This window comes from Canis lupus, chromosome 22, assembly GCF_011100685.1.
Source record: "Canis lupus familiaris isolate Mischka breed German Shepherd chromosome 22, alternate assembly UU_Cfam_GSD_1.0, whole genome shotgun sequence".
Taxonomy (NCBI): domain Eukaryota; kingdom Metazoa; phylum Chordata; class Mammalia; order Carnivora; family Canidae; genus Canis; species Canis lupus.
In genome coordinates this window covers 26,875,082-26,900,272 of record NC_049243.1, presented here as the reverse complement: position 1 = coordinate 26,900,272, position 25,191 = coordinate 26,875,082, and the positions used below count along the sequence as shown (strand labels likewise).

At 36.9% G+C, this 25,191-nt stretch overlaps 1 long non-coding RNA gene across 1 annotated transcript in view; it reads left to right on the top strand.

The window, feature by feature from the left end:
* The first annotated feature begins 929 nt into the window (after nucleotides 1-929).
* LOC119865138 overlaps nucleotides 930-25,191 on the top strand; it is an 88,910-nt gene continuing 64,648 nt past the window's right edge. The window contains exon 1 of the long non-coding RNA XR_005376029.1: nucleotides 930-1,044. This is a non-coding gene — a long non-coding RNA (uncharacterized LOC119865138). The remainder of the gene's footprint in view (nucleotides 1,045-25,191) is intronic.

Below are 25,191 nucleotides of genomic sequence, written 5' to 3'. Positions count from 1 at the left end.
TCTTTTCAACTGGGAGAAAGGGGCTCAATGAGGGAAACATAGGCTTTGGGCAAAGTTCTCTTTGGTAGGTCTGCTACCCTTTCTCAGTGAAGAAAAAGGGAGGAAGACTGTTGGCCCCCTCAAGTCCAGACTTAGATTTCTAATTTTTTAAAAAATTTATTTATGTTAGTCACACACACACACACACACACACACACACACACAGAGGCAGAGACACAGGCAGAGGGAGAAGCAGGCTCCATGCGCCAGGAGCCCGACGTGGGATTCGATCCCGAGTCTCCAGGATCGGGCACTGAGCCAAAGGCAGGCGCCAAACCGCTGCACCACCCAGGGATTCCCCAGACTTAGATTTCTAGACCTTGCATTGGCTCTAACCAGATTGCACGGTCTCAGACAAATCATTTAATCTCCTGCATACTGTCTTCTCATCTGTAAAATGAGAATGTCAGGCTAGATGATGTTTAAGATCTCTTCTGGCTCTCAAATTCGTTTTGTATTATTCTAAGTCAGAGGAGGTATTTATATCACAATGGCAAATGGACCAGTTTATCTTTGGGGTAATTGAGTTGGCTTTGGAGAGTTGTTCTTTCTCGGTGAAGGAAAGTCTCAGTGACCCAAATTTTCTCTGAAATCGTATGCAAGGTCTCTAAGATGCTAACGCAGTATTCAATGATCGGCTTTATCCTTTCCTTTTTTTTCCTTTCTGATGTCAACGACTCCTTGACAAAAATATAAGTAGTTTGTTTTTAGTTCAGAATAGAAAACCTGTCATTTTTGGGGAAAAGGTAATAAAAATTAGACCCATTCGTTGGTACTCAGTCCCATCACCTGCTCTTGTTGTTTGTGTGTTTTGCCACCAGATAGCAGAATTACTCTTGTTATAATCTTTTTTTGACTTAGTTGGGTTTGCTTTTTAGCAACTCTTTAACAGAGAAATGAGAGAGAGGAAGTCCTCCTTAACTTGTTACCTGAGAATAATTCGTACTGGAGGAAAAAGCTTCTGCAAGTGCATCCACTTAAAAATGCTGGCTGAAATGTGGTCAGGTAAAAATGGCTTGCGTGGGCTTTTATCATGACCAGTAAAATTAGGAATTATAAAAATATGTTCAGCTGCTCATACTTTTTTTTTCAGCTGCTCGTACTTTTAATCAAATTTAGATTTTATTTTCAACTATACCAAAAAATGTATCCGGTGTTTTTCTTTTGGGCAGAATCCAGTTCGTGCTCTTTCTGTTCAGCTCTGTCTCCTGGAGGAAGAGTTGCTGTCTTGGCTTATTTGCCTCGTATGATTATATAAGAAATCATTTTTTGGAATTATTTAAAGACTATCAATTTTTGCAAGGGTATCCCCTGATTCTTTGATACTTGAATCGATCTCTTTGAAAACATTTGTTGTGTCGTCACACTTGTTGATATTTCTCTTCTTTGTTGACTAGCTTAACACTTTCTGATTGTTTTGGTTGTTGGCTTTGCCTGTCGTATAGTCTTATGAGAGCACTTTCTTTGACTTCATGGAATCCTGGATTTTTTTGTCAAGTTTACAATTTCATTTTTTAAAGGCACATGAACCCAAAATATGGGGCAGTGTAGTGTTAAGGAAAAAAGAATTGTTTTTCTAGGAGAAGCTTTATTCATGTTGCATTTACATAATCAGTCTAAAATTAATGTGTGTGTGTGTGTGTGTGTGTGTGTGTGTGTGTGTGCGCGCGCATGCTTGGGGTTGTTACCATTTATGGAAAGCATACAAAAAGCCTGTGTCAGTGAGATTTTGCTATAAATATATTGTATAAGAAGCCAGTGCCAAACTCAGTGGTTTAAAGCAACCATCATTCATTCTCCTGGATTGGTAGGTTGTCTGAGTTTTGATTGATACAGTGAGTTTGACTAGGTTAAGGATTTTTGAATGAGGATTAGTTTTGTAAGAGGTCTATTCATTAGGGAATTTCTTGGTACAATAGATTTTCCTTTTATGAAGCAAACCTCAACATCTTCTGGTTCTGATCCTGGTTCTGCTCCATGCAAACTATGTTATCTTGGACAATTTACTTAACCTTTATTTGTTAAATGGGGGTAACAGTAATACCAGTTTCATTCATTTTTATGAGGACTGAATGTGATAATGAACCTAGTACGTATGGAGTAGTTACTAATCTTTAGCTTTCCTTGTTATTAAGAGAAAAAGTACCTCTGATTATGATTAAAAGGTCAATGAATTGGGCAGAGGGGGAGGGGAAAACATGGAGTTGGAGCAAGAGGTAGGGTTTGAATTTATCCTCAGTTCTCTCATGCTATAAATCAAGGAAGCTGGTAGAACCAGGATTTCACTTTATTTAATAAGTACTTACACAGCGCCATTTATTATGTGCCAGACTCCTTCCAGGAGCTAATGAATATTAACTCATTTAAAGCTCATATCAACTCTAGGATACAGATATAATTATTTTCTCCCTTGTATAGATGAGAATATCCAGACCCAGAGAGGTTGTGTAGCTTCCCAAGGTCACACAGCTAGTAAATGGCAGAGCCGGGATTCAAATGCATGGCAATCTGGCTGCAGAGTTTGTGGTCTTTTTTTTTTTTTTTTTTTAAAGATTTTATTTATTTATTTGACAGAGAGACAGAGATACAGAGAGAAAGACAGAGAGAGAGAGAGAGAAAGTGCAATCAGGGGAACGTCAGAGGAAGAGGGAGAAGCAGCAGACTCCCCACGGAGCAAGGAGCCTTATGCAGAGCTCGATCCCAGGACCCTGATATCATGACCTGAGCTGAAGGCAGACGCTTAACTGAGCCCCCCAGTTGCCCCTAGAGTCTGTGGTCTTAAGGCTGGAGGTGCTTTTCTGTCACAGGGAGCAACACAAAGAAAGCCAGGCTGAAGTGAGATATAGTCCTGAATATAGATATTTAATTTATATACTATGTTTTGAGGATTTGACTTCATTGTTTCCTTCTGAACTGAAGGATTTGAAGCAGAACTCTGTTCTGTGTCCATTTTGTCTTGTGGCCTCTCTGGAGCTTATTCCAGGATGGGAAGAGACCCCGAGCGCTAACTGCAGGCTGCTGGAGAATCACTTCCTGAAGACGTGAAGCCTTCCTGGGCTTGCCCACTTCTCATTCTCCTTCACATGAGGCAGAGAATCAGGATCACCCCATCAGGCTGCTTTTGCTCTTGAGTAATAGAATGTTTATTGCTAACTTAAAGGATATAGGATGAGTGAAAACAAACTGGGTTTTACATCTGGCTCTAGCCCGTGCAAAGATAAACACACCATGCTAATAAATCTCCCATACTAAAAATATATCCACACGGGGCAAAGGATGATGTTTGTAAATCTAATTGAATTGAATTTCACTTTTGTGCCTTTTGGGGGGCATAGTTCAAGCACGAGGAGTATGCAGCTCTGAAACACGATCCTGTGGGTCAGCATTACAGGTAATTGCCCATTTTAGCTCTAAGATGATGACTTATAATAAACTTAGTTGAGGCTCTGAAATGCTCAGTCATATAAAACTGCAATTGTCACGGGCAGGCTCGTCACCATGTGCAGTGATGCTCAGTATTTGGAATTATGTATTTTTATTTGGTTTTGTTTGTATCTCAGCTCAAGCGGCTCTCTGATCCAACAAAGATAGGGTGATTTTATTAAAAATTTAACATGTATCTCATAGCAATATTTACTTTAATGTGGTAAATCAAGAAATTCCTCCTTTTCTGAATGAGATATGTTGGTAAGATAAACTCAATGCTCTAAGATAAATATTAACTTTATAATGAAAACTAGAGAATGCCTTGTCGGGTACATTGTAGCTGTATTTCTCTAAGGAGATGGAAGCCATCCGTGCTTCTTGCTCTACCTTGTATGAGAGGGAATGGTTTAGATTTTAATCCTTAATTATCTGTCCGAGCTCCTTTTATAGTGACATCTCATCCTGTGTGTTCTTCAACTTCTCATTTTAAAAATATTGAATATGTTTGCTCATGCAAAAGACTAGCTGCTTCAAGAATTATAAAAAAGTACAACCAGTTACACACAGTAGTCCATGGAGGAAATGTTAACTTTTGTAGGTAAAATTCATTAGTGAAAAGGAGATTTTGAAAATCTCGAAGTTAAAAAAAAAAAAAAAAAAAAAAAGCTCTTATAGGGACTCTGGTGAACACAACCAAAAATCCAATTAGAGAATGTTTGAGTAGAGTTCAAAGGACACCTGTGATAGTTTTGATAAAGTTACTGCCCTGGAAAGAACTGAGATATACTACTTTTCAACACGGTGATTGTCCATGTATGGGTACCTTCACGCAGTGGCACCAGTCATGAATCCTGTAAGTGACCTATTAATAACCGCAATATGAATGAAATGTGCTGCCTAGAAAATGAGGTTGCCTGGCTCTCATAAAATACCATTTTCTTTTCATAATTTACGGGATGTGTTGTCCAAGGAGATGAAGTATTTCATGTTGGTCAGTTTGGGCTCTGCATAGGCCTAATACCATGTGGAATATTTTTAATGGTTGACTGATAAAACATTGTTTCCTGCAACTCAGCCCTTTTCTGATTACAAACATCAAGGCTACAAACACAATTTCTTACTCGGTTTATCTCTTGAAGAGTTACAAATACTATCAGAGACCTAAATAAAGCAACCAAGCAAGATTTTCGTTGGTGTTATTTAACCTGTGAACGATTCGGAATTAAAGGCGTGGTCCTTGCTTTCAAGAGGCTGATAGTCTTGAAAGCAGAAGGTTAATTCCCTGTAAACATTATTTTGATTAACCACTTTGAACAATTTTTCTCATACTTAATCATACTCAGAGATAGACAAGCTTCTAATCTTTCCATGAGGCTTATGCATGCTGAGTTATTACTAGTGGAATGCATGCAGTGGGAAGAGGGGAGGGGAGATGCTTGGATTACTTGGAGGTCATCCACTGTGCACAAGAGGGAAATTTTCCACCTTTTAAAGTATCATTTATATGTTGTCAAAAACACATGGATGCTCATATGATATCCATTCTTTGAGATTTGCAAGGTGCAGGACAGAACGTAAGTCATACACGCAAGTTTATAAGAAATCTATACGAAAGAATGTTGCAAAAATCCATTTGACATCCTGCCTGTGCTTGGCCTTCGTTTCTCCTTTGGCACACACCGGCTCCTCTCTGCCCATGCTGTTTGCTGCTTCTTCTATGGCGGGGCAAATATTGGCAAATCTTTTTGGCTTTTCAATCCCAAGCCTATTAAAGTTATGAGGAGAGTGGTTGGGGTCTCAGACAGGATGAGATACAGGAGGACTCAGAAGAGCGCATGATGTGCTCTCTTCTATCTGTGCTGGGTTTTGGGTAGACACAGGAAGTGAAGAGATTTGGGCTCACAGACAAGTGAAGAGATGTGGGCTTACAGAATTGTGACTGGCAAGGTTGGAAGGGGGCTGGGCACACTCACCTGGTGATGTGAGGACTCCCCGTATGGCAAATCTGTCTCTTAATTGGGGTTTATGTTTGTCTTTCAGTCTTCACGATCATACCCTGAGCTCTCCTTTGGAAAAACGTATTTGTCATTTTGTAGGTCAGACAATAGTCCAACATCAGCAATTTCAAATGGTTCCGGTGGAATATAATGTGCTGCTTGAGCTGGACAGAGGCTGAATTTTCCCCACCATCTCCACCCCTCTCCAGCAGTGTGAATTTGGATAAGTCTTGTAATCTCGATTAGTCTTACTTTTCATGGAAAGTGGGGGCAAAACATACACTTTCTCATAGGGCTGCTGGGAATATGAAATTATCGATAAATAACACATACGTATTTGTGCAATGTAGTAAATACACTTTAAGCGGTGTCTATGACATTTCTTATTTATTGCTTAGATTTCTGAGTCTAGCACCATCCATGCTTACACTAGTCACTCAATAATGTTTGTAGAATAAAAAAACACCAAGTTGAAGCCTATGTTATGGTAAATGCCCAACAAATACTTACTGCATGAGCGAGTGGTTCTTGTCCTAGATCAAATGGCCCAGAGAACCACCTGGGAGTTACTCATCTCAGAGTTAGCTCTGAGGATTCCAGCCTGCGGGAGCTCTACTTCAAACAGGGATTCTCATGAAAAGCAAATCAAAAGTGAATTTGAAGGAGAGGCAAAATACATTGTTTCTTATTAGGCTTGCTGTTTGATTTTCATTAGGCATCCTGCCTGATTCTTATTAGGACTGCCCTGATTTCTTTTAGGTCCTGGTCATTTAGGGTCAGTGCTCATGTGCTATATAATGATGTCATTATTTGACTTTATTACATACATGATGTAGGTAATGATTCAGGGTTTATTCCAGAAAATAATCCTAAGCACCTAATGCTGATTGGTTTAATGATACAAAAACTAATTTGGAAAGAATGGAAGGTTTCCTGGGGCACAGCTGATGATGTGAATGTGAAAAGGCTTCATTTCCCACATTTAAAGAATGGAAACAACATGCAATTACGTGTTCTTCGATGAGGTGTTTTCTTTGAAATGGTAGAACTTGGAAACTGTCCATATGAGAAAGGTGGAAAAATTTAAGCAACTGTGCCAAGGTCAGTTTTCCTTTTTTATTTCCTTTATTATTGTTATATTTATTCTTGGCTATAAACATATGCTTTCTCACTTTTTTTTTCTCTTTCTTTTAATATGAAAACCTAATGGGGAGACTGATGAGATTGGCCAAGTCTGTGAAATGAAAATGAACTTTGTAATTTTGTTTATCAGCTTGGGGTCAATGACATAGAAATTCTGTAAGTTATAAATGTAAATATGAACATGAATTCCATGTGCTGAATTCATTCATGCAGAAGGCGGGCCCATTCCACTCCTTGCCATCACCCACCTCCTACCAGTTAACAATTAGCTAGTTAAATAAGCCACGTTGGGGTTCTTTGTGTCTGTTTTACTCGGCACCCTGTGGTGCTTATCCAAGCTCTTTAAGAGAGATTTGTGCTTGGATCTGATCCTTGTGATGCATTAAGAAAGGTGAGAAACTGGCCATTTCTTCCTTTTAATGCTTTTCTTTGGGATGGGATGGAATAGGAGTGCACATCGAGTGACCCTAGTCACTCACTCCTAGACATCATTTCAAGTACCAACTGCACTGACTGAGCTTTTAAACTGGCCTTAATTAGGTGAGTAAATTCCCCACTCTCTATCATTTTAATTTTCTGAATCACCTTTATCTCACAATGCCTGATTTCTACCCACTCACTTATCCACTGCTTGCAGTTACGTACTCTTACGAGGTGTTGTTTAATAAACAGGAGAAAAGACTAGCCCTTTTGACACTTAATCTCATTAGTTCCTTGTTCTTACTCGTTCTTCCATTTTTTTGCCATGGAAATTTCCCTCATCAAGGTTATGTTTATACTGGAAAGGGGAGATTATAAATATGACAGTTGAACATAAGGACATTGTGAGTTGTTTCTTCTATTCAATTATTTTCCTCCTCTGAGGAGGCATGATCTGCATCTCGTCTCGCATATCCTTTACCAGATGCCACAATGGCTTATTCCCCAAACTTGATCAATTCCCTTCTTACTGGTTTTTAAGCTTGATGTTCTGTCTCTGTTTGTGTTTGTCAAAAATTAGTTTTGCCCAATTTCTATGTCTGTTCTTAAGTGCTATAGGACAGAAAGCCAAGTGAGCCTAATGGAGAAAGGAGAACAGAATCAGGAAGGCTGAGTCCAAGCCCTGAACCTCATTGATTTGCTGGATGCCCTTGGGCCAGACTGGACCATTTATGTCCCAGGGTCCTCATATATACAATGAGAAGTGGGGCATCCAGGGTCATTTCTGTTGGAGCGTGGGTATTTCCTCACCTATACAATGGCCATACTAATAACATCGGCCTTATGGAGATTCAGGATTAAATCAGATTTTATGTATATGTTCTACATGGTGTCTGTCCTAGAATAAGAGCTCACTAACTCAACAATAGCGAACCTTGCAATGGAGCTAATTGGATCCACTCCTCTGTCTAGCTTATGTTCCCAACTAAAATTCTTTTCTTCTATGGAAAGAGTCAGGGGAGGGGACAATGAGGGCAGATGGGGAAAAGAGTTCTCAAGGAAGTAAGTCCCTGACGGGGTGGCCCCTGGATTCCCAGGATCCTTCTAGCCCAGTCACCTTGGATCAGACCAGCAAAAACAGCTTCCAACTAAGCAGCAGAGTCCTAGAATCACTGCTGCTTAATCTTGGGAGTTCCAACCAGCCAAAATGAGTAGAGTCAGTGTGTAAGACAAAGTGGGCCACTCCTTGCAGACAGCAGCCAGCAGCCTCTGAAACAGGATGGGTTTGGCTGCCAAACCTGGGATTACCCAGCTGGCTTTGTAGGCTCATCCCAGAGTCCCTTGGCTCATCGTGCAATGACATGACCCTGCATTTTGTAAATTTCAAGTTTTTAGACCACATTTATCATAGTTAGATTATTTCTGGGTGAAATATATTTACTAATATATTTAATATTGGTTTCTTTCTTTATGTCATGCCTTGTGTCTTAGATTTAGAATCACTTAAGACCGTTTTGGTTTCAAGTGATAGAAGTTTATCTCTGACTGACTTTAGCCTTAGAGGATTTATTATGTTAGATATTTGAAAATTCAGGCCTAGCTGCCTCCCAGGGACTCAGAAAAAGTTAATTAGAGCTTGGTTTTTTCTTCTTGTTTTTGCCACACCCCTTGTCAAACCTTTCTTGTCTGTGGATTAAAGTCTCAGACAAACTCTTACCTTGTTGTGGCCTTGGTAATTCTAGTCCTTTACTCAACCAACTACAAATCTGGCAGATATAGAATTTTTCTTTGGTAATTGTGTCTCACTCTACTGCCTAGGGCCACATGACCCCTCCCCCAATCAGTTCATCCAAGGGGATGGAATATGATTGTTCAATCCAGTCGCTGCCCCACTCCTAGTTTGAGGTCATCCCTACCTGAAGCCAGTGGACAAAAGTAGGGACAGACTCGTATTCCAAAAGGAAAGAGGATTCTTCTACCACAGTCCTCCAAAGAAGAGGGAGTCAATGCTGGACAGTCAGAAAGAACAGATGCTCGTCACAGATCTCTTTACTGGAATTTGGAGCTTCACAACAAGAAAAAAAAATGCATTCAATTGTTCACTCGAACATTTAACATAAATCCTAGTTTCTAGATTGAATGCCCTGCAGATGCTGGCATTTAAAGTGGTAATTATAAACATGGAAACCTGCTTGTGGTATAATGATAGGTAGAAAAACAGAATATAAATCTTATGTTCATAGAGGTCACAGTTACATAGATAAAATCTGGAAGGGATGTTTAAAGTGAAAATAGCTTAGATTAGAATGTTTATGGATACTTTTTCCTTTAAAAATACTTTCAATTTGTTTCTATGACTTTTAGTTAAAGAAAAGAGAAAGTTCAGTGAATGAAAGTTGACCTCATTAGATAGGAATGTGGTACGTGTGTGTGTGTGTGTGTGTGTGTGTGTGTGTGTGCAGATCTTCTTGACAACATGACAACTGCCTTTAGCATATTAGTAGTAGTTTTGAGAAGGATTCCTGTGTCCTTCATACCATAGTGCCTGGGTCAAATGTTCCACTTTCTCTTTTACTCAAGACTGGCCCTGCATTTCACTGATTTTATACATTACCGAGATAATACACTTTTATTCAATCTTACTAGATATTACTAGATATTAATCCTTCACATTTTCTAAACTTGATATCCCTCACTTTGATTTCTGTTTTCTTCCATGACATTGAATGAAATTAGCCAATCGCTTCCCTCTACCTTTGCTTCAAGGTTGCATTACTCTGTGTGAGTCCTGCATTAGGGGCGGTTGGGGATAGGTAACCCAGGATCAGAATGGCTACTCCAGCAATGCCCCCAGGTTCCTGGGATCTTTACACTTTTTTCATTCTGCCATCTTAACTTAAGAGTTATACTTGAAGTCTTGCCTATTATTTTTTTTGGCTATAATATTTAGCTATTTATTTATATTTAGGGTAGCTAAACAGGTCATTACTTATTTTGAAGAAAAAAGAAGACAAGTCAACTGATTTTATGAGTAAGCCATTCCAATATTTAAGAACTAAATTGCTAGGAGATATATGCTTTTATATTATCCAAACTATTTTTGTGAAGTAGTCTATGCTATTTTTTTCTGGGAAAAGGAAGAGATCTTTTGCTAGAGGGAAGAGACCTAAAGAGACCTAAAGTTTGTTATTATCTGTGGTCTCTATATTATCATCTTCACGTTGAATCTTAGCCTATGTTTCTTACCCACAGTTAGTCTCATGAATTCCCCTCATCTGTCCTCAAAATCTATCTCTGCATGTATAGATGTGACAGTGGCACTTTGATAGTTGTGCTAAAACGGGGCTCCACTGCCTCCCCAGGTGTCTAACTGTGGCCTAATCACTCTGAGTCTTAGTTTTTTCAGCTAAAAAAGGGATCATTGTGTCTACTTTTCATGGCTGCTGAGTGCTGTTGAATTAAAAGTATTGGATTGATTGTAGACAATTGCTTGTGTCTGACTGATGAATTTAAAAGGAAATTTCATGTGGTTCAAGCTAACATTTGTAAGGTCTAATCACAATGCCATAGGCGGTGGCTCCATAAACAGTATTTGTTATAGTGATAGTGGTAGGAGTTTCATACTTGGCAATAAGGAAAATAAGATGTTGACTTGGCAGTTGCAATACACAAAGCCTCTCTCTAGTTCAAATCAAGTTAAACAGGACAGTTCATCCTGGCTCTAGGCCAGACTGAGGCAATATTCAGTGGCAAGGAGCTCTTAGCTCCTTAGCAAGTTGGAGGGTGCAGGGGAAACCTTGTCTTGAATGAAAGACATCCAAGCCTTCAGTCTTGGATGAAAGCTTTGAGCAGTAGGTAGATGAGGGCCTCTCATGAGTTATTCCTCATCATACTAAAGCTATAGAGTTCTCCCTAACTTTCTCACCCCAGCAATATCAGGGTCAAAGGCACTTTAGGGATCATTTATGTGTATTTGTGCTTTGAAGGAGTCAGGGGGTGTGTGTGAGAAACTTTTATGGTTCTTGCTCTACACAGATTCTTTTGATTGAATTATCACAGAGGTAGTGAAAGAGAATCAATTAGTAACTCTGTTCAGAGAGGAAAAATTGTGCTTACAGTTTGAATATTTGCAGACAGAAAGACTGAGACCTTTTCTATGTTAGAATGTTGAATCAACTTGGAAGGGAATTGGCTATCATGTGATGGAGAAAGGAACTGTGACAGATAAAGTAGGGAGGACCGGATGTGGGATAAAAGCACCAGATCTAAAAACAGAGATGCAACCTGAGTGTCTGTTGATTAGTGCTTCCATAGCTCCCCAAGACCGAAGGGCTGGTCATTAACATCAAACCTACACTGCAGTGATGCTTGAGTTGGCTTGTAATTATATGCACATTTAAAATTAACTGTTGGGAAAGCTCTTTGTGGGTTTTTGTTCTAAATGACTTTACAGCTTTTTTTTTTTTCCCTCAAGGTTCTGTTTTGAAAGAGGTATACTCTACAGATAAACTCAGCCCACATTTGAGGTTAATATCCAGGTGTATGCTCAATCTACACTCCTCTGTCTCTTCAAAAGACTTCTCAATTCATTGATTAATGTCAGTGATCAGAGGCTAAAGTCAAGAGTTATAACAATGATTGAGTGAAACCATAAAAACAATCATTAATAACAAGTTGACAGTCTAGTTGCAGGGGTGTATTGGGGCATACACTTAGGCACCCAAGAGGAAAAGGGATGGATGTTGGACATGGATAAGGAACAGAGGTGAGGGAAACTGGGAGTCCTTTTTCTTGCCACGTCTCTTTATCTATAAAGCTTTGTCAAGAAAAGACTGAAAATAGAAGAAGAGGAACCCAGAGAAAAATACCGTTTTCTCCCCACCTCGAGACCTTTGATCTGTTTGGTAAAGAGCTTTTTTTTACCGATACCTCATTTGACTCATATAACAACCTAAAAATGTAGACTGAATAAAAATAATTAATTTCATGTGACAGATGAATAACTAAGACTCAAGAATATTTAGTGATTTGCCTAGTTTGAGCTTAGATTGTAACTTAGGTCTTCCATCTCCCGGTATGCTTCTGCTTTTGCTAAGGCATTTATTCATTGTGCATTCTTTGACATTGAACTACTCTTTTTGTTACTTTGTGCTATTAATGTCTATTAAAAGGAAAATTGGAATCTGGGCAGTGGAGCAGTATAGGATTAGAAATCAAACAATATATGTCTAATTAATTCAATGAATACTTGATTAATATTTGGCAGTTGCATTTTCATTACAATATAATTAATTAGAATTTCTAGATAAACAACTTCACGCAGTTGCTGTGAGAATTAAATGTGATAATGTATGTGAAAGTGTCTACCACAGTGACTGGCAGTTAGAAGGGACTCAATTAGTTGAATTTGAATCTTATCAAGACTAATTTTCATGAGGATTTCTTTGAGGTAAAACTTTCCTTTAGGATAGAGCACTAAAAATGGAGAAATACCATTTAATGTTATCATTAGTTAACGAACTTCTGAAAAGTGAGCCTCAGGATTTCAATTTGGAATTTATATCTGTATACCTCATCAGAATCTCAAATTCAGCATCTCCAAATTGTCATGTCCCCCCCACCCCCCATGATTTGTTTTCTCTCTGAATCCTTCCTTTTGCTAGTGGTCAGCCAGGCTCAAAGTCATGAGTCTTCTCTTTTTTCAAAGCCAGCCACCAAATTCTTCCAAAATTTTATCTGAAATATTCTATTTTGTCTTTTTTTTCCCTCTATTTCTCCTAATATTAATTTACCTAGGTTTATGTCAACTCATAGGAAAATTGCTATCTCCGAAATGGTCTTCATCTCCTTGATCTTGTCCACATTAAAGACCTTTCTTGAATTAGTTTTCCTAATACCCCATTTTTGTTATATTAATCCTGTGATTAAGAAATTTCCAGGCAAAAAAAAAAAAAAAAAAAAAAAAGAAATTTCCAGGCTTCCCAATACCTCATGTACCAAGTCTAACATCCTTTTGATTTTCAATTACCTTTATAATGTAGCCTCTCTTAAGTTTTCTAAACACTATCTTAAGTCTCATTTCATCCAGAAGCATGAAAATCCAAGCCTACATTTGGTACCTATTTTCTTTTTCTTTTATGTTTAGTGTTTACTTAGGCACTGTTCTATATTGTTTAAGAATTGCCTGCCCAAGCTTTATTGAAGTATAATTGACAAATAAAGGTTGTATATAGTAAAAGTATACAATTTGATGTTTTGATATACATTTACATTATAAACTAATCATCAAGCTAATTAACATTTCCATCAACTCACATAGTTGTCATTTTCTTTTTTTGTGTGTTAAGAACACTTAAGATCTACTCTTTTAGTAAATTTCAAGTATAAAATACAGTATTAACTATAGTCACATTAATCTATAGAATTTATTCATCTTACATAATGGAAAGTTTGTACATTTTTGACCAATGTCTCCTCATTTCCCTATCTCCCCACCCCTGGCAACTACCATTCTACTCCCTGCTTCTATGAGTCTAACTACTTTAGATTTCACATATATGTGAGATCATACAGTATCTGTTTTCCTGTGTCTGGCTTATTTCACTTAGTAAAAAGTCCTCCAAGTTCATCCATATTGTTACAAATGGCAAGATTTCCTTCTTTTTTATGGCTGAATAATATTTCTATATGTATTGATTCCTATGTATATTTATATAAATATATATTGGATATATATCAGATATATATATTGGAGATATATATATATATCACATCTTCTTTATCCATCCATCTGTTGGTAGATATTTAGGTTGTTTCCATGTCTTGGCTATTGAGAATAATGCCTCCACAAACATGGAAGTGCAGATATCTCTTTAATATACTGAGTCCATTTCCTTTGAACATATACATAGAAGTGGGATTCCTAGACAACAAAGTCGTTCTATTTTTAATTTTTTGAGGAACCTCTATCCTGTTTTCCATAATGGTTGTACAAATTTACATCACCACCAACAGTATACAAAGGTAAACATCCACATTTTCTCCACATCCTCATCAACACCTGTTCTTTTCTTTTTGATAATAGCCACAAGAATTGCTTCTTTTGTTTACTTTTCCATCTCAATTGTAAGCATCTTTAAGATAGAGAGTCCTCGTGCTATATGTTTGTGTTCCTAACATAATTTAAACCAGTCCTAAAAATATAGTAGTAACTCAATAGATATTTATTGAATTAAATTGAACTAATCTTTACTAATGGGATTTGGGGGTGTTAATAGTAAACTTACACAAAGTTGTCACCAGGTGGCGGTAAACATGGAAAAACTGCCTAATGTCTGACTTGTTTAATTAAAGAAAAAGAATGCTCTTTACATAATTTGTATGCAGTTTTAAATTATGATTTTATACTGTTGTTTTTTAACCTCTCCAGTTTTTTTAAATTGAAGTATATTCTGAATGATATAAATGCATTAGTAATTGTGTAATTGTTATGGTGGGGAAAGGTATTATATAATCTTTTGAAAATTAGAGATCTCAAGGGCATGATGTTAGATAAACGTATTTTAGGTTTAAAATGGAAAAAGAATGCCAATTTTTGTTGATGTTTTAAAAGGGGGAATGTGCCTCAAATAGTCAAAACTTCTCTGAAATTGGGAGCCAAGTAAGTTTTGTCATACGATGTATAGAAACCTTACCATAGTGTGATTTTTGGTGAAATTTCTGTCATTGGTCTTTTTCATGAATATTTATTTAAATCCCAATGGAAATCATTGCTCATCTGAAAGGGAGTTAACAATGCTTAATAGCCTCTTCTGATTTGATTGATGTTTTTGTCACTTTCCTTGAAGTAAATAGGTTCCATTAGCATACCAAATATGCTATCTGTCCTTTTACCTCCACAGGCACTTAACTGACCACTCACTTAAGATTTAAATATCCCACCTAGGGTTTTGTTGTCAGTTCAGGGTCAATTTTTACAGGAAGAAAAGGAAAGAGCTTTAACTACTTAGCTAGTGAGTAGTTTCAAAATGGAGGAAAAATAGTTTTCCTCATAGTAAGATTTACTTCATTTGGACTACTTATTTATTCTGTCTTCAAAGTGTCTACAATCCTGAAATAGCTAAGATCATTGAAATCAGTGAGTATTGAGCAAAAAGTAAAAAAAAATATTTGGAACGATTAGGAAGTGGTTAAAATGTTCAAGAAAGAGTCTCAAATCAAAGAGATGAAGATACTTTTTGAAACTAAGGCATGGCATACAGAAATCAGTAAGTCTGAGTGAAGGATGAACTCATACATATTCTTCTAGTATGTAAATAAATTCCAGGGAGACATATGTGGGATTGTGGTTACTTTTTCAAGCCACTAAAGTTCATAGTTAATTGAACAATGCGGAGTGGCCCACAAGAGACTTGAGACGACCCCAATTCTTCCAAGGCACTTGGGTACCATCAGATGTGGTCAGGGTCAGTAAGGAACCAGAAGTGTTTTACAATCTTAGTTTAACATATTACACTCTTTCCCTTCATACTTTCCTTTCTGATCAGATTGCATGGAGAATCTGAATATGTTTGCAATGGTCATCTATTTGTGATCCTGGGCCTTGGTACTGTGATCAGGAAGGGGCTGCGGAGGAGTGTGAGAAAAAGTCAGGGAGAGTCCAGAGGGGCTCAATCAAGTTAGCGAAAAAGAGAGACTTTTGATGGATCTGACACTCTTGGGTGTGGAGAAACAAGGTTAAGTTCATTTATTTGAACAATTATAAAAGTTCTTAGTAGCACAAAACTCTTAAAAGACCTCAAAGCAATGAGTAAGTTTTTAATTACAGAGAAGCAGAATGGTTTGTGGAACAAATAACTCTGTGCTTCAGGTTGGAAGCCTTTGACTCCCAGGTTCTGATGCCTTAATGATGTAGACAATTTCTGAGTTAGTTCCTTTTTTAGAGAGAAAAAAAAAAAAGAAAACCCAAAAGCTGTGAGGACAATTGAATGATATAATCTAATAACTTTATAAATCATAAATTACCAATCAAATAAAGACTGCTGTTGAAATAAGTTTCTGGGTCCAAATTAGAGTTGTTCCTGCCTGGGATGCCACATCAGCAAACAGAAAATTAGATCACTCCCATGTCCCTGTAAATGCTCCTCTTGACCAGAATTGCAGTATATCCATACAGTCAACCAATCTGCCAATGCCAAGCCAACTCTGGGTCCTGTATTTATTTCCTTATTCCTTCTCAACACAAAGTTGACTCTGTGGGGCCCCAGCCAATCAGATAATTTGTGTTTCTCTCCTCCATGTTCTTTATTCTTTAGCCTGTAAGAGCTCCCTGTCTTCTGCCCCATTTCACAGTTCTGTGAAAGGAGACTGCCTGCCTGCCTCATCAAGTGGTAAATAAATTTTGTTTGTGTCATCTAAATTGTCCTCTTTAATCATTATTTAATACTACCATTTAAAAAATTCTTTATTTTGAAATAATAACTTCAGATTGCATTAAAGTTGCATAAATTAGTACAAAGAATTCTCATGTACCTTTCACTCTGATTCCCCAAAATGTTAATATTTTACTACATTTGCTTAATCATTCTCTCTTGTCTCTGTCTCTGTTTCTCTCTGGATACTTTTTATCTCAACCATTTGAGAATAAGCTATAGACATAATGCCTCTTTCCTCCTAAATATTTCAGCATGTATTTCCTAAAATCAAGAACATTATCTTGCATAATCATAGTACACCATAAGGAAATTAACAGGTAGCACGGTACTATTATTGCATTTAAGGGGCTTATTTAAATTTCACCAATTGCTTTCTAATATCTGAGATTTACTACTATTAAATGGCCAAATTGTTGGATACATTTATAAATAGTTATAAATGTACATCGGAACACATTTGATTCCTAGGTGTCAGAGAAAATGGAAAGGAAAAATAATGAAGAAAACAAGTGTAGTAGTTTTACTCTGAATAAAAGCCAACTTTTTTTTTTTCAACATTGCTCCTATAAATACTGTCTCTATCTTTGCATAGGTTGCCAGCAATGGAGAAGTGATCATGAATTATTCACTAATTCATACTTCATGAATTCAGTGAATGTTTATTGAATAGCCAATCTAGGCCAGATACTCTGCTAAGTGTTAGAAAAACTAAAATATGGTTTTTGCCTGAAAAGAGCTCAGAATCTGAGAAGATACTGTTTTCAATATAGATGAATAACTGAGATTCAGGAGGTTATGAAGGGGACAGAAGAGAAGGCAAAAAGAAATCTCCCCGTCACATGATTTTAGATGCAAAAGAGAGAATGTAACTTCATAAATTGTGTTGTTGACACACAGTTGGGACATGAGTGAAGGATCTTTTGTTTCCCTGGCAGAAGGAACACATACTTTTGAAGTCTGTAAATCTAGAAGTCATGTATTAACTCACTTTCTATTTCTGTATTTATTATTGAGAATTATGTACTTATCTGAATCAGTAGATAAGGATCTTAAAAAATTTGGATAAATATTATTTAAAAAATCACAATAAACAACTTAATAGACACAGAAGGCAAATTTTTAAATAAATTTTCACAGTTCTCTTTGTTGTTGAAGCTAAGATAATCATTTCTTCTAATTAATTTTTCTTAGTTCATATATTAATTTAGGTAGAATATAGCATAAAAGGAGAAACATGCAAAATAATTTTTGACAATATATGCATTTCCACTAGTGAAACCTACTCTGGGAAATAAAAACATTCTAAAATAATCCATTTTTGCAAAGAACAGGCAAGAAACATGATACTGAAATGAAAGTTGAAGTAAAAACAAAAACAAATTCAACTCACATACTTTATTAATGCTGATGTGGATAACTGTAGATTTATTATAATAGTACAAGTGATACATGAAAATGGACAATTATTCTGTATCAGATTTGAGGGAATTATGGTTATCTTCCAGGTATGAAGTACATTTGTACCTGGCTAAGTGTCTATGGGGTGCTGATATACAGCAAATCACATACACAGGAGCAGAATGATAAATAAATAAAAAAGAAATATCTGGATAGGATTTAGGCCTAGAATACAGTATCAGACTTTAGGTACCTCAGAACAAATAATTGGAAGAAAATTGGAGCTGGGCCAGGAGAAATGATTAAGAGAAGGAAGAGATTAATTTATAAGAAAAGATCTAAGTAGATAAAGATATAGCTAGGCAGGTAATGACTACAGGGTAAATTATAAGATTCTACAAATATTTGAAAGTTAAAAAGGTGGGAGTAGAATTATTTAAAATGATACAAAAGAGTAAGTTACCAGGAGTAATTTAGTAAGAAGAACTCTTTGACATTGAAAATCATTCGTTTTTGGAAAATTCTTCTAATAGGAAAAGTAATCTATTCTTTTTGAAGATTTGAAACTATACAAGACATGATTCTTGATTGTGATTGGTTTCCAGCAAGTGGAAAAATTGATCAAGTTATTTGACCCTTCATCTTTTTCTCTGAACAAAAAGTCAAAGATATTAAATCTAAGGTTGGTTAATATAGTGTCTACCAACTGCTCACGAGTTCATGTTAGTCACTAGTGCCTCAATTACATTTGTAGATTGGACGGTGTAATTAAACTCTCTGTTATATACTAACTTCGGCAGCTTATTCTTATATTTCAGGGGGTTAATAATTATCTTAGGGCTTTATACTTTCATCCCAAACAGAGCCTGGCAGTGTTGGACACCAATCATGACCTCCACACTACTTATATTAAATAGAAAGTTGTATTTACTTTGCAAGCAGTGTTTATGTTTGAACTGATTCCAAAGAAAAGAAATCTGAGGTGTTTACTTGTCCCACTTCTTATTTTGAAGATTTGTTTACATGTGTAAAGAGACCTTTTCACTGCTCCACGCTCCACAGATTGGTTGCCACATAAAAAGGTCTATGTCCACCATCCCATCTTCTCAGTTCCTATTTCTGCTGTTTTCGTTCAGATCCTTTTCATTTCCCAGGAGACTGAGGCAAGCACTAACCATCATTCTAACCTCATTGTTTTCCTTTTTCCATTCTTCCTACACCTTGCTGCCAGAGACCTCTTTCTAACCCAAATCTGATAGAGCTACCAATATTTTGTTGGCCCAAAACTCAAAAATATTCAGTGGATCACAATTACCTACAGGATAAAGTTTAAACCTACTCATTCATCCTTCCAGGATCTGTCCTCAATTTACTTTTTCAGCCCCACCTCCAGCTACCTTCTGTGCTTCGGTTCCCACAGAGACTACAAAGCCCTTCCCCCACTCATTTCTGCTCATGCTGTTCTTTCTGCTAAATCCTTCTCATTGGCCACAGTGGCACTCAGATGTCACTTTTCTTTACGGAGCTTTTCTTTTCTTTTTCTTTTTCTTTTTTTAAAAAGATTTTATTCATTTATTCATGAGAGACACAGAGAGAGGCAGAAACACAGGCAGAGGGAGAAGCAGGCTCCATGCAGGGAGCCCAATGGGAGAGTGGATCCCAGGACCCCAGGATCATGCCCTGGGCCGAAGGCAGACGCTCAACCACTGAGCCACCACCCAGGCGTCCCTATGGAGCTTTTCTTAACGCTTTAGGTGAGATTAATTATTCAACTTTCTGTAGTTTGGGTAGCATTTATGTCACCAATATGGCTCAAATTCCTTTTGAGTCTCCTTTTACCATCACAGCACATTTCTTTGAGGACAAAACCTCGATCTTACCACATACATTCCTGAACATATGACCCTGTGTATAGTTAAGTCCTCAATAGATTTTTATGAAATGAATGAAAAGACAGTGCACCTCATCTTCATGTGGGATAAATCCCACAGACTACCAATGTGGCAAAGCAGATGTGTTTTTCCAACCATATTGGATTTTTCTGGGATTCTCTAATAGTGTAAGGTATTATACACATTTTTTTAAAAGGTTTTCTTAGTTTCCAGATTTGACTTAACTCAAGCAACATAAGATATAACGTTTGACTACACATTTCATCCTCCACTCTGACTCTTCAGCAGTTTGCTTTTTCCTTTTTTAAGAGAGAGAGACAGAGAGAGAGAAAGAGTGAGTGAGCCCATGAGTGGGGGAGGGGTGGCACAGAGGGAGAGGGAGAGAGAATCTTAAGCAGACTCTGTGCTCAGCTCAGAGCCCAATGCAGGGCTCAATCTCATGACCCTGAGATCATGAGCTGAGCTGAAATCAAGAGTCAGATACTTAACTTACTGTACCACCCAGGCGCCCCCGCAGTTTGCTTGTCTTTTCAGCCACTACCACCATGAGACATATTACATATTATAATTATTTTATTAACTATGAACTATTTTCTATCTTCTCACTCTGGAATGTAGACATCACGAAAGCAGTGCTTTGCTTTTGTTTGTTGCTTTATCCCCATTGCTCTCAACAATGTTTGAAACATAGCAAGTATTCAATAAATGTTTGTAACATAAATAGGCGAATGTGCATTGTGTTAATAAAAAGAACTGCTTTTTTTGGTGTCAATTTTGAGACTACTAGATTTGGCATTTTATGAAACATAAAGCATAATAGCAATAAATCAAGTCATTCAGAAAATTCTGATTATTCAGAATTTAAGGTTTTATTTGGGAAATGATTGACCATTGTTCACAAATGTTAATAGTTGTTAGTGGCAGTCTTGTGACACAGAAAAGCATCTTATAAAACATCTTACAAAGAAAAACATCTTATGTGGTAAAATATATATACAATGGAATATTACTCAGCTGTCAGAAATGATGAATACTTACCATTTACATTGATGTGGATGGAACTGGAGGATATAATGCTGAGCAAAATATGTTAATCAGAAGAAGGCAATTATCATATAGTTTCATTCATATGCGGAATATAAGGACCAACGCAGAGGATTATACATGAAGGGCGGGAAAACTGAATGGGAAGTCATCAGAGAGGGAGACAAACCATGAGAGATTCTTAACTATGGGAAACAAACTGAGGGTTGCTGGAGGGGAGGTTGGTGGGGGGATAGGGTAATTGGGTGATGGCATTAAAGAAGGCATGTGATGTGATGAGCACTGGGTGTTATACACAACTGATGAATTACTAAACTCTACATTTGAAACTAACAATGTACTATATGTTGGCTAATTCAATTTAAATAAAATTTAAAAAATTAAAATAAATTGAAAAACTTCACAGATTACCCCAATATTGAATGGCTTAAAGCAACAAGAAAAGAATCTTATGAGGCCTGATCTATGCTTTGGAAAATGGTATAAATGTGAACTACAACCTAGCTTCCCAAATTATTGTCTGACTTCGGGGCTAATGATGAATCCGATTTGATATAATTTTTGGCACATTGTTGTACATCATTTGTGTTTCACCATTTTTGTTCTTTCCGTGGATTGTCATTGAAAAAGCTGTTCCAGTTTCTTTTTTGCACTGGAATATCCTGCCAGACTGCTGTAGGATTTTTCAAAGGCTTTACACGTTTTAAGAGCAGAAAATGTGCAGCTGAAGGAAGAAAGGGGGAATGCACACCTGCCTTAAACTGTGTAAGCCAGTGACTGAGTCCGGGACCTTAGATTGTTTTACTGACTACAGTGCTGCTGTATCCTGTACTCTGCTCCACCCACCAGTGCACAGATGGATTTTGTTAAAAGACTCTAATAGTGACTATATTCAATTAGCCCTTTTTTTAAAAAAAATTAAGTCAACACGTTCTCTGCCTTTTCTCTCTCTTTTTAAAGACCTGAATGTCTAAGGATATGACTGTGAACTAATCTTGCATTGCATTTGTAGGAAAGTGAAATAAAATGAGATGGAAATTTTAGTTAATATAGAGAAGTGAAGAGTCACATAGGTTGAGTTTTAAGATATTTCTCAAGATTGAAGGGTATTATTGTTTGTCTTCTTAGTATTTAGAAGGAAGTACTGAATTTTCTTTAAGGAAATTGCTTGATTTTTTGCTGTTACTACCCCCCCGTGTGTATGTACATATGTATGTGCCTGTATGTGTGTATTGTCTTTTTTAAAAAATAATTTATTGATAACTTGAGGCTTCTATATACTAAAGTTTCTCCAGGTAAAGAACAGCATTTTCTCAGGATTCATAGGATTTACATAGTTATTAAAACTTTAGGGTTAAAGCCAAGCATAGTAAATGCCTAACTGAGGAGGACAGTTTTTATTTTTATTTTTTTAAAGAACAAAGCATTGATTTGTACCATTTTACAGATTTTCTCAATTAAAAAACACCCAATGCATGATGCACAATTCTCAGGAAATACTAGATTATAACCTGGTTCTCGGTACGCTAATTTATAGGTAAATTTGCCAAAAGTTTGGACAAATTTGAGACGTATTATTAAAAAGGGATTGGAGGAGATTTTGAACTAGAGAAAGTACAAGTTCTACTCTGAGTTTTGCTACTGGGGTTTCTATGATCTTGGCAAGTCACTAGCTCCATTTGTCTTAGTGTTCCCATCTGTAAAATTGTGGTCATTATACCTGACACTTCCTTTCTTAAAAGGGGATGTTATGAGGATGAATAAGGTAATGCTTTGTGGTAAAATGCTTTGAGCTCCTTAGAAGAAAGATGCTACATAAATACAGAGTATTATCTCATATGAAAAATAGCTGCAATGCTTTAAATATAGCTACTAAGAGGCACAATCAACTCCTCATCTATTTTTTTCTCAATGTGGAGAATTCCTTATATTAAAAGAAATGATGTTCATGTATTGATTGGCAAATACATCATCACCTCTCTCTATTATTGTGTCACTAATACACTTTTAAAACTTAAATAGTTATCAAACACATGATCAATCCTTCCTGTTTCTTATGCTGGAAACTTTGGATTCATCTTCTTTTCCTTCTCTTTCTCTCTTTTTAAAAAGATTGTATTTATTTATTAATAAGAGACACAGAGAAAGAGGCAGAGACATAGGCAGAGGGAGAAGCAGGCTCCCTGCAGGGAGCCCGATGCAGGACTCCATCCCAGGACCCCGGGATCATGACCTGAGCGGAAGGCAGATGCTCAACCACTGAGCCACCCAGGTGCCCCACTTCCTTTCTCTCTTTGCCCCCTAAATCCTTGTAGCTCTTTCTTGGTAACTTTTATTATCTCTCTTTTCTTTGTCTTTATATCCCTAGACACCCCTAGTGAGTGACAGTGGCTGAGAGACCAAATTCAGGAGCCAAAGTCCTTGGGTTCAGATCTCAGGTTCTTTATATAAATTGCAAACGTGGTCATATAATGTAATCATCCTATACCTCAATGTCTTCATCTTTAAAATGGGGATGGTAATATCTATCTAGACAGGGAGATATAACTAAGTTAATACATGCTAATCTACTTATAATTATGCTCAGCACATAGTAAGCTTTCAGTAAACTTTAATTATTTTATTATATGAACACCTGCAATAATCATTGCAGGTCATTTATTATTCTTCGGACTTAACGAGGCACTTACATCTTCCAATAATCTGCCTTTACAACACTATTTGACTTTCTTTGCTAAGTAATTCCTTTTCCAATTTAAAATAAAATCCACCCTCCAAAGCTCTCAATGATCATCTTTAAATTCCTAATCATGAGCTTAAAATTAAACCTCTAACGTTCCTTATGAGCCACTGCATCCATCCAAACTATCTGACCTCACTGTCTATAACACACAGGAAGGCATGCTCTTCAATCAGGTAAATATTCCTGTCATTCCTCAACAATGTAGCATTAGTTTTCATGCTTAACATTTTCATTTCTCTTTTAAAATATACACCCATCCTTTCCTTGCTTCAAATCTCTGCTTCTCTGTAGAGCCCATTCCAACGATTCTCCTTTTCTTCTGATCTATCTAATCACTTCAAGAATAATAACACTTCTCCACTAATGTATAACTGAATTTGGTTATGTAGTCGGTGTGTTTATATTTTTATGTACAGTATACCTTTATATTGCTTTTTGAATCAGGGTGAGGTATTATTCATGCCAAAGAGAGGAGTCTGGAGACCTTTTCTCCCTTCAATGGGTACTGTAAATTAGGCTGTAATGGGTATTCTATGTATAGAGTTCTCTGACAAGCTTCTGAAATTATCCTTTGTTGATTTAGCAGTTCCATAGCAGACAGCTCCTCTGACTTCCTGTTTAGTCTCTTAGGTCCCAAAATTTTAAATGAACTGCTTACTACTGCAAGTTTCGAGCTGAGTGGATATCATATGTAAATACATTGTTTTAGGGAGCCTTAGAGAAAAGTTCTAAGCAAACAGTAATAACTACCCATAGAATCATTGAAGCTCAAGGATAGAAAGGTCCTAAAATGTCATCTATTTTTCGAGACCAGGAAATCACAGTCAACACGGTTTCTATTAACTTAATAAGGGAGAAAGAATTCTGGAGAATGATGTGATGTTTCAATGTCTCCACAAAACAGTTATTTTAAATATCCCTCATTTCTTCTTTACATACATTGCATCATATAATCATAGCAAAACTTAGAATCGGTAAAATTTCTGACTCGTGCATGAGAGTGGGGCATGTGATGCCCAATGCTGAATTTGAAGTTAACTGTATTTTACAACATCTATTCTTGTCTCAACTCTTCCTGGCAACTTTAGTAAAATCTATTCTATTTATTAATGTTGTGCGTGTGTGTGTGCATGTGTGTGTGTGTGTGTAGGACAGATTGGTATGGGATAGAGGTTCACATCATTGTAAAAATTGTGCACAAAAGAAACAGTATCTATAGAAGCAGGTATCTGAGAGGCTGCCTTAAGAATTTAAGACTGAAAATTTGCCTTCCCAGAATATACAGAAATCTTTAAGATATTTTCAGACTTTAATATGGCCAGGTTTTGTAATTTGAGTCAACCTTTCTGGGTCTCAAGGGATAGGCCAACCTCACCTTATATCTGGGTTAGACATATATCATTATAAATAAATAAGGATAATTTTCATTCAGTACATTTAAAAGTATCATTATTTAGAGCCACAAACTATCTTCAATAGAATAACATAGGATTTTGTTAAAATACTAGGCCCCTGGCCAGACTTACCAAAAGAATCCCTAGGGTTGAGTGCAGAGATTCGTACGCATATTAAAGTTTAAGAACCACTGCCTTCGAAGCATATCTCCTATTTTGTGTATATTTCCCCTTTAGACTATAGGTACCTTGAGAGCCATA